This window comes from Octodon degus, unplaced genomic scaffold (assembly GCF_000260255.1).
Source record: "Octodon degus isolate 3935 unplaced genomic scaffold, OctDeg1.0 scaffold00006, whole genome shotgun sequence".
Lineage (NCBI taxonomy): Eukaryota > Metazoa > Chordata > Mammalia > Rodentia > Octodontidae > Octodon > Octodon degus.
The window spans coordinates 17650390-17661397 of NW_004524582.1; the positions used below are offsets into that span (position 1 = coordinate 17650390).

Sequence of the window (11008 nt, forward strand, 5' to 3'; positions counted from 1 at the left end):
CAATCACATTTTCAAACAACTGAGCTCTTTTGCAGTAAATTGGACACAATATAATAAATATACCTAAAATATCAATATGTACCTGGCACTGTGTGTATGCTGTGATAAATAAATATGACCTCTACATTTTCTCAAAAATTTTCATAGAATTATTGCACTTGCCCTTTTCATTCTACTAACTGTATATGTATATATCACATGTAATTATATTAATTTTTAGGAAGCCATATTATATGAGTTGAGAACTATGGTACAGCTAGATTTCAGTGTATGCTTGTACTTTGCTTGATTTGTAACATTGGGAAATAAATTTAATTGTTCCATGCCCCAAATATTACTCATGGAAAATGAGGAGAAAGGTTTCTGGGACAAAGAATTGTGAGAATTAAGTAAGTCTAGTATTAGATCAGGTCCAGTGCATAGGGAAGTCTCAGCAAATGAGGTCACCTGTGCACTTGCTTGCCTGTCTCACTACATGATATGTTCCTGGAGAATTGGCTACACCCTAGAATAGACTCATCTATATTAGAATTTCAAGCATCCAGAACAATGTTTGATGTTCCTTGTGCACCATATTTTTGTTATTCATAGAATGAAAGAATAAATAAGGTTTGAAAAATTGCCACTCTTACCTGGAGTGTATATATTTCATTCAAAGATTTATGTTGAAATATTGAAAAGTAATAATTTTGTGTGTATATGTGTGTGTGCAGTGCCTAACTATCATTTGGGGTGAACAAGGACTCATTGATTTTCCTGAAGAATTCATTGCCTTGTTTTTAGAAGTTTGGAACTGGAGTTTACCTTGTAATTCTAATGTTTGAAACATTGAGGAATGAAAGAGGAGACAGAATCAAAATGTTCAGTAAGTAGTGAAAATTATTAAGGATGCTGCTTTAAAAACTACAGCTCATAACTCCACTGGGCATTTGTAAAGCAGATATGGAAAAAAATAGCAATTACATTAAAAAATCTGGCTGGGAATCTTGATAGAATTTTGATTGGCTTTGAAAATCAGTAACTATTCAAACATCCAGAAAAAATCTGATAAATTTCACTTAATTCAAAGGACTCTGCATTTATTGGTGTTGTGCTCAATTTATCTCTACCTACAAGTTGATGATTTGTGACTTTAAACTATCTTTAGGAATGTACTTAGTCAAAATACAATGCCTTATCTCTGATGATGTCAGAAATGTCAATATATTTGTGTTACTAATTTTTAGAGCCAACTTTTTAGAAGCCCATGGAATGTGTTTTGTGTAGAGCAATAAAGCACTGGGCTTTTCATGCCTGGAAGTATCCAAATTACAGGTCTTCAGTCAAATTCAATTGAAAGAACAGAGGTCTTCAACAAGTCTGATAGATTCATTTCCACTTTTACTTTGTAGAGATTTGAAGAACGTGTAAAAAGCAACCAAAATGTTTCCTCTATCATTTTCCTTAAGGATAAATGTGTCAGCCTGTGAGATCTTTAGGTACACTAGACATGAGCTTGACCTTATACTTTTCATTGTTTCACAAGGTCACCAGATGTTCACCCTCAGTGTTGCAAGCTTTACCATTTGCTGCCTCTTCACACAGACTGTGACATATTTTCCAGGTATCCACACTTATTACCCTATTTCCATTCACTAAATTTTGCAGAGTTGATGTTAATCTGAAAATGAAATGAAAATAGTGCAATACCAGCAACAAATCCAGATTTGAGAGCACAGGTGGGTGTAATGGTTAAACTTGGCTGCGTCAACTTGATTGCCTTGAGAGCTGCCGAGGGTATTAGTGGTGCCCACTTCTGCCTGTGTGGCCTTCTCTCAGAGGTGTGGTCCTGAGTTTCAAGTATGGACCCTGCCCCTTTTCTCCTTGGCATTGTTCTCAGTTTCTGCCTCCCAGCCACTACAAATTTAGTAGTTTTGCCCCCTCATAGCTGCCTCTCATGGTGTTCCTGTTCTGGAGCCAGTCAACAAGCAACCAACTGAATCTCTTTAAAACGTGACCCACACTAGACCTCTCCTTTAAGTCGTGCTTGTTGGGTGTTGTGTCTGCCACAGGAAGGAAGGCTGATAAATGTAGATTCAAAATATAAAAAGAATGAATTCTTTTATCTTTTCACTTTTCCAACTTCAACACATAACTAGCCAGGCTCCAGACATATCTATGTTTTGGTCTATCTACACAAGAAAGATGAAGAAAGAACATTTCCTTCTTTTGAAAATATTTTCTCAAAATTTCACATAATATTTTTATTACATCTCACTGGCCAGACTGCTAGCATATGGACTTTTCACAGCTGTTAAGGAAAACACAATGATGTGATCTTAATTCCTCTGAACCACACTCTAAATAAAAATTATTGGAATCTATCACCAAAAAGAAAGAATGAATATCATGGATTAGTAGGCCTGCCACGAAAATGTTATGAATTAAATATGCTTTTAAAAATGTTTCAGAATCACTCTTAAGAATTCATAAAGAGTGGTAATGCAGAGTGTCTCCTCAATACAATTTTTGGACATATTTCATAATTGAACATATAAAATAGGTTGTTCTTTTTTATGTAGAGAAACAATTTATTCAATTGATAGCTATCAGGAGATGTTTTGTGCATGAGCTGACAATAATTTTGGGTACAATTTTAAAGCACAAGACTTGATGAATGAAGATGCTGATAGGAAATATAAAATGACTAAGCATAAATAAACTTGTTCTCGCAATTGATGATTTATAATATTTGTGCCTGGATTCTCAAAATCTTGTTGAGAGCATGAAGTGCCTATTCTTCAGTAAGTATAAGTTATGCAGGATCTCTGTGCCTAGTTTTTCTTAATTTCTTGTTATAGTTGTATGTTCAAAATTGGATTGAATCACAGTTCTTTCCCAGTGTGGTTTGTCACCATACATATGATGTTGCTCACAGGTTTCTGTTTCTTCAATAAATATTCTTTATTAACTCATAACACATTTAATTCTAGTGTTCTGGTAGTTTCTATCATGATCAAACATCATATTTGTCTATTTCATTAGTTGAGTCTAAGATGAAGCTGAAATTTTTATATGTATCTTGTCAGCTAATCAGTTTGTACTCATTTTTGGTACTCATTCAGCTTCGAGCTTTTGAAATATATATATATATATATATATCGTTAATTGTGGTATGGAATTAAGCATATTGTTGAATTTTATTTGCTAATATTTTATTGAGTAATGTGTTTACAGTTATAAGTTAAATTAGATTGGCTTTTTGTCATTAGTTTTTTTCTACATCTAGTTTTAGTATCGAAGTAATTATTGTTCATTCCAGGATGGAGATTGATTGCACCTGGGGGAAAAATCGTGAAACAGTTTAGAGGGTTGCTGAAAAAAATATTGAATGAGGGTTCATTTTCATGGTGAGCAAGAATTAAGGGTTGCATTTTATTGACTGATGGTTAATCATGATAGCCAAAAGATTGACTTGAGAGGAGCTTCCTATGAAATTAGTAAAGTACAGGGACTCCCTAGCTGTGAGGGCTGTAGGCACGTGACCTTCAGTGGTGCTGCATCTGGTCCTGGGCCCTTCATTTCAGGCTCTTTCCCTGTTCTCTGCCTCCTGTGTACACAAGTGGACCAGCTTCCCTCTTCAGCACACTTCCACTGTGACGAGAGGACTGCAGGGAGACTCTCTTTCAGCTGTGGATGTCGGGTAGAATTCTGTTCCAGTGAGAGAAAAGCTGAATCAGATACTGACAAGACAGTCAAGATCTTGTACCAGGAGACTGTTTGTGTAGATAATTTGTTTGTAGAAATTTCTGAAACAAATAGTGAAGTTTTGATATTTTACAAGCTTGTCTTTTTTTTCCCTCTTTATCAGCAGGGTTTCACTATGCAGCTCAGTCTAGCATTTAGCTCACTTTGTAGCCCAGGCTGGTCTCAAACTCACAGAGATTCTCCTGCCTCAGCCTCCAAGGGCTGAGATTACAGGTGCGTGCTTACACACCTGGCAACAAGCTTTGCTTCTAAGAATTTCATAGAAGGAATTCTTGAGAAAAACTTGATGAAGATAGTCTCAGCACTCTGTCTGAGCATCCTGAGATGGTTTTGGATGTAGTCTCAGGACTCTTTCTGAGGGTCAGGAGAGTTTTGGATGTAGGTGCACTTAAAATCAAAATAGTTGAAAATGTGAAACTACACTGGTATTCAAAAAGAAACAAACATAAGAAATACATCTGCCTATAGGACTGTGTCAACATCATTTGCAAAATTTAGCATAAGACCTTGCAATGAATGCATTTTTATGGTCAGTTCTTGTTTTCTTTGAAATGATGGAAATTTCAACCGTGTTAATATTTTAAGAAGCCACTGAATTCAAATAATTGTGCATAGATTTCTCCTTTTGTTTATAAAATTTTAAAGGCTAAACTTTTTTTTCTGCTCAAATATACTTGCATATTTCCTACTAAATTGCTTTACCATCTCTCACCTAAATTAGTGCACAAGTTTTGAAGTATTGAAAGACATATGTAATTTTGATGCTTATTACGATCTTTTTATCTTTCATATTTTGTATGGCTTATGCATAACTGGGAAGAAAAGCACTTTAATTTCATTTAACAATTGTCTTAATGTGTATATATCATATAATGGAACAACTAAGCTATTTTTAGTTTACTTCAAGGTTATTTTAGTTTGAATAATGTGTTATTGAAATACAGTTTTATAGAAATTTTAAAAGCTTCATGACCCTTAAAGACAAACTTGGAAACAATTACTTTTTTGTTTTTTGAGATACAATATAACAGTAATTGATATGACATGACAAGCAGTTCTTTCTTTCTTTCTTTCTTTCTTTCTTTCTTTCTTTCTTTCTTTCTTTCTTTCTTTCTTTCTTTCTTTCTTTGTAGCACTGGGAATTGAACTCAGGCTCTTGTGCTTGCCAGGGAAGCACTTATTCCACCGAGCCATCTCTCTGGCCCCAAACAGTATATATTTAGAAGACCAGAATGACAGCCATTTCAAGCATGAACCTAGTATTACACATTGCTGTTCAGTGCAGTTGCTTGGTTCACAGGTATCTGCATATATAGATAGTCAGGATGAGAATCCTACCAATTAACTATTCTTTCAAAAACCTGCTGAAGGTTCTCAGGATCATTACCTTAACAATCTTGTCCATATAAATGTATGGTTTTGCCCCTGTTATGTTTCCTAGCTTTTCTCCTTGCCCTCTCTTCATTGTCTAATCCTTAAGTTTTCACTTTCCTTTTAATTGTGTTATTCCTTTCTATTTTTATTTCTTCTTTTGAGTTCTTGTACTAGGGAGACTATACTTTCAAAAAAAATTCATTGTTCTTTCTTACTGTGACATGACAGTTAATTTCAGTATTTCATATTAAATTGATCATAACCTTGGTGAAGTAGAGTTTTAAGGATAAATATTTCATTTATCCAAGGAGTAAGTGTCACTTCTTATGATACAGGTAGGATTTCTCAGGATATCTTGGATTGAGTTGCAATTCCATAGAACATATTCACTTTAGACTCAAAATTGAGGTCATTGTTACTGCCTAGTTTAGAATTCTGAGCTTTATGATCTTATCCTGAGGATATTTAGAGACTTTAATATATTGAATTTGAGGAACTGTTTCATGTTTTACGTCTCATATCTGAAGCTTTTACCTATTCTTCATTTGTTTGACACCTCTTTAGCATAATATGAATATTAGTCTATGAAGTATTAAATTTGAGGAAAAGTTAATGCTTATAACAAATCAAGACCTTATCTTACAATAGCTTTTTAAATTATGATAAATAATTACGAGCTATTTTACCAAGCACGTAAACCTCATACTGTGTGGCAGATGCAAATAAAGGGGCATTTCATATTTCAACTATTTCTCAGGAAATGAGACTTTTTTACCCTTTGAATCTGAATTTGGTGACTTCACAAAATTCAGCCTAGTCATGGTGGATATGGCTCTTGTGAAGTCACAGGAAATCCATAGAATTATAAAGAGAATAGTAATCAAAGCACTACTACTTTTACTAAAAGTGAAAAAGCTCAAGTGGGAAAGTATTCAGGGGCCCATCATTTCCAAGAAAGGAAGTAGAGAGGAAACAGAGATATTATTTGTATCCTGCTTTTTCTCAAGTGAAGAATGAATATTTCAGAGGGTAGAGCCAAAAACCAAGGAAAAACATGCATTTTGGTATTAGTACTGGAGAATGGAATCCAGTTCTAATTGGGAAAATTCATTTTCACAAAGAAACATAGACATCACACGCCCACCTGAATTTCAGAATTCCTTACATCTTCCATTCTTGCTGACTTGGAATGAGATCACCTGATATTCGTATGTGTGGGGCAAGTAACTTTTTTTCACATATCATGGAAGCACTAGGAAATGAACCATTAGAGCCATCATTATTTTAGACTAGATACAGATCATGAGATAATAAATTTTGCACCTGATGATAAAATGTCAATATTTTAAAATTTCTTGCCACGGTTTTGCAAATAGAAGCATAGAAAAATTTCTGATTGTCTATTGGACTGTGGCAAATATAAGACTAAAATAGCCTTACTACATTTCAGCTCCTCCTGTGAAGAATGTAGCCCATTTCTCCACTCTTCTGGCCCACACTGATCAATGGCATACTATGAATTATTATTTAATCAGAAGCTTCAAAGAGCGTATGTGTTGGGTTTTTCCTTGCTTGATGTATTTTGAACACAGTCACCCTAAGAGGAAGCCTGTGATCAATCCGCAAGCAGATGATGGACAGATACTCAAGCCATCCATTTCTCTTTAGCTAAGCTCTAAGGGTGTGGAAAACATCTTCTAGGGCAAATCCGGCAAATTTCACATCTGTTGAAACTTATTTGCCTTGAGCAAACTGCAATTGCATGAATGGGCACAATTAACAAGAGATGAGACATCCCATTTCAGTTCTGGCCTAATTGCCAACCCAAAGGACCATGAAAATATAAATAGCTACTGTAAACAACAGTGAATTTTTATCTTTTTCTTAAATATGGCAATACGTAACTAATAGATTTTATTTTATTTTTATTTTTTATTTTTTGGCAGAACCGGGGAGTGAACTCAGGCTCTTGTGCTTACCATGCAAGCACTTGTTATACTGAGCTATCTCCTCAGCCCTACTAATAAATTTTTTATACCTATACAGTATTACATATTTATTTAACAAATGTTGGTTATGCCCCTGTTATGGCTATTTTTTGCACTGGATATAGAAAATTATCAAATATATCTACTAAATTAGTTAACGTTAAAAACACAACATTAAATCTACAAGATCTAATTTTAACTAAATCACTTATAGAATTTAAATATATCTATTGTCTAATTCGAGATATATTAGAAAAGTAGCCAGCAGCCTTACATATGGAGCTCCTTCTTCTAGTAAGAATCTGAAGAAGACCCTGTCAATATCCTTTCATATATTTTGTCAGTTTAGTCTACCTTGATCTTTAAAGGAGAAATATCACCAAATTAGAAAATACACCCACTTTCCAGCAAGATAGCTCAGTGGATTAAGTGCCTGCTTAGGCAAGCAAGGGACCAGGGTTCGATTCTAGGCACCACATGCCATGCTGGCCCCACCTCCAGGCACACTCAGCTGGCCACCAAGATCAGATGTGGTGGCGAACGCCTATAATCCCAGGGCTGGGGAGGCTGAACATAAGAGGATTACTATGAGTCTGAGCTGCAGAGTAAGATTCTGTACCCAATTAAAAAAAAAAAAGAAATTATACCTACTGCCTACTGTGTGATCTGTGGAGGTGTAATGACCTTTCTTATATCCAACCATGTAAGCTATAGGAACTGTTTTTGGTTTTTTTTGTTGGAAAAGAGAAAAAAAAATCCTTTTAAATATATCTAAGAGGGTGGACTTGCTTGTTTCTGCTTTCCCGACTTCTCAGGAGATATTCACTTAGGATGTACTTAAAAAAGAACAATAATTTTAAGTTCATGAAAAAGAAATTATATTCTAATGACAATATTGAGATTCTAGGTTCTACTTTGCTTGAGGCCTAGTCTATCCTAAGAATCCTGAGTTTTGTGCACCAGAAAATTTCTCAAAGACAATTTAAGTTGAATTTCTAAATATGTAACCAATATAATTTTGGCTAGTCATAATTTGGCATGGAAGTGTCACATTCTCTCACAGAAAGAACCTCACAGCAAACAAACAAAGACCGATTTTTCCCATTCTAATTATATCTCCATAATTTAGTTTATTATGTTAATAAACCACTGAAAATTCTTTCCAAATCTGCAGACACCAGCCTTTCTATGTAATAATCCTGGGGGAAGGCTTTTCTATTTCTCATTTGAATTTGTTGGCACAAGTGCTATATACTAGGAACTACCACCTTTCTAACATTTGAACTTTGGAAACAACTGGTGGAATATGGTGGAAGAACTTCCACTCTTTCACAAGTCAGATGCTGATTTTAGTAATGTACATCTAGAGTAATTGAAAACATGTGCTTATCTGGACTATTCTGTTATGGAGAAATGCACTTATGTTTTCTTTAGGTAACTATATATTGGTCTATCTTTCTTATAGAAGCTGAATACTTGTCATAAAGGAAATGATGTTTAACAGTTTAGCAATTCATTCAATGCATACAACACATCCTAATGCCATTCAGGTTTATTATAAGAAAGATAAAACCATATATAACAAGCATAAAGGAATTAGGATCAGACAATTATTGAAAGTAGAGTACTAGACATCAGAGAGCTGCACTGGACTTCTGGCTTCATGGTCCCCACACTATAAACTATGAAATGAAAAACAGAAAAACATGTGTGGCTGCTGCTGGAATTACCACTGCCATTACAACAACTTCAGCTATTATACAAAAGAATGTCAAATTCAGCGACTAAAATAATTCTGTCTGTGGGAGCTTATTTGAAGACAGACTTTCACTCCCTTCTATCTTCCAAGAAGTCTACAAATGGAATCTCAGTGCATATAAATCTTAGACACAATACATTCTGAATTATTCTTCTTGCCCTGGGAGGGCAATCTGCTGAATCAGAGTCAATTTATTTAAATGTTAATTTCATACAAAACACCCTCCAGTTGATACATAAAATACTTTTCAGGTCAGGTGTCAGGCAGATACCTCCTCAAAGGAAGAATACTCTAATATCCTGTCCATTTACTATATTGGAATCTGTTTCAGGATCTCTAGGTGGTATTAGTGGCTCCTATGTCCAATTTGAATATTTTTTTCTCATTACTGAAAGTACCAATTTGTATTCTAGAACTATACTCCTTAGAGTAGCTAGACCTATAGTGTATAATACTGAAACCACTAACCATATATTCTACTGATCTATTGAAATCTGGCCAATCTGACATGTGACATGATGCTTAAATTTATATTTTGTAATGGCTATACATTGGGTATGTTGTGTAAAAATATTGTTGAAATTGATCTTTCATGATTCTGCTGCTTTGTAAAATATGGCTACTCACATGGTTTGCTTTATATTTCCACAGGAAGGTGCTTGGTCAAGAGAAAATAACGAAAGCGAGATAGTGAAGTTTGGTGGCACAGCAAGTGGTGATTTGCTCTAAGTTCATGTGAAAAATATAGTGAACTCTATTAAGTTTATGATGTTTTGCTTGTTTTATTTGTTTATTTTTTGTGGTACCAACAATTGAACTCAGGATGCTGTACTTGCCAGGCAGGTACTTATTCTACTGAGCTATCTGCCCAGCCCTAATAAGTTCATGATGTTTTGCAGTAACTATTTCCCATGTGATGAATTTCAATCTTAAAGTTTCACCATGTTAAAATGGGGTCATCTTACCTTCTAAAAAAAGAACATTATATCATATACACTAGTAATTAGCTGCTTTGTCTTAGAAATTAAATGCATTTCTTCTATGTGCTCTTGTTTGCCCCAATAAGCCTGAGAAAGCTAATAAAATATTCAGTTACAATTACTGTTATAAAATATACAGTGACCACTACTGTACCTACCAGAGTTCCCATCTACATACATAAATTCCCTACTTTCTTCTTACATGTAGGACATAGCTCACCTCTTTCCCAAAGGAAGAGTGCCCACATTTTCTATATAGTTACTGTATTCAATTCAATTTAATGATTTTTGAGCAGTGATAAATAACCTTTACATCTGATTTGAAATTTGATCCTGTTGTGCAAGACTTCTATAAGATAACAAGACAAGCCATGTTTCTCACCACCCAGGCAGTACATGTTAGGAAGGCCAAGACAGAGTATCATCAGTGAATGTGCAAAGAAATGGGAAGAATGGGAAGCATGCAGCCATAACTAATTCATATGAATTCTTCCCCTCCACAAAGATATTGAGTAGCGCCCTTTTCTCCTGGTGGGAATGTTCCTGATTCTGCACTCTAGGAGAAGGCCTCAAGTGCACTATTCATTGTTCTCTGTTCTACCCTCTAGGCAGTTTTCCCTTCATGTTATTCTCAGCTCTTCTGACAAAAATTCTGGAAGAGAAAACTCCTTAGGGGATAAAACTTTATTTTTCTTGCTGATAAAATTTGATTATCCAAATAAAAATTTGAATAGTCGTGGATTATTATATTCATGTTTTAAACTGGAAGTACAATTTTCTCTAGTCTTTCTAGGCATTGTTTTCTTTTTCATTCAAGTAAGCTTTATGGGGCAAAATCAGGCCCACAGTTCATTTTGAAGCATACTTGATGTCAAATGCATTTTATCGTTTTCTCACTATATATTTTTATCTTTTCACTCACTGTGGGTACTATAGTAATAGAAATGAGGCACTCCATGACAATGTCTCACCCAGAATCCAGTTTTCTCATTGGATTCATTTAATTCAGTGGCACATTCTATAATCTCAGTCTAAGTTTTGCCTTTAGAATATTTGATCAGTTAAAAGTTTTTTGAATATTTTGTAATTTAGAATTTACTATTTTGCTATTTAGAGATAATAATTAGGTACCTTTTCAAACCTGCAAATTTTTAAATGCT

The 11008-nt window shown here is 34.6% G+C and overlaps 1 pseudogene; it reads left to right on the top strand.

Annotated features, from left to right (window-relative positions):
- The first annotated feature begins 1727 nt into the window (after positions 1-1727).
- Positions 1728-11008, top strand: part of LOC101592986 — a 10370-nt pseudogene continuing 1089 nt past the window's right edge.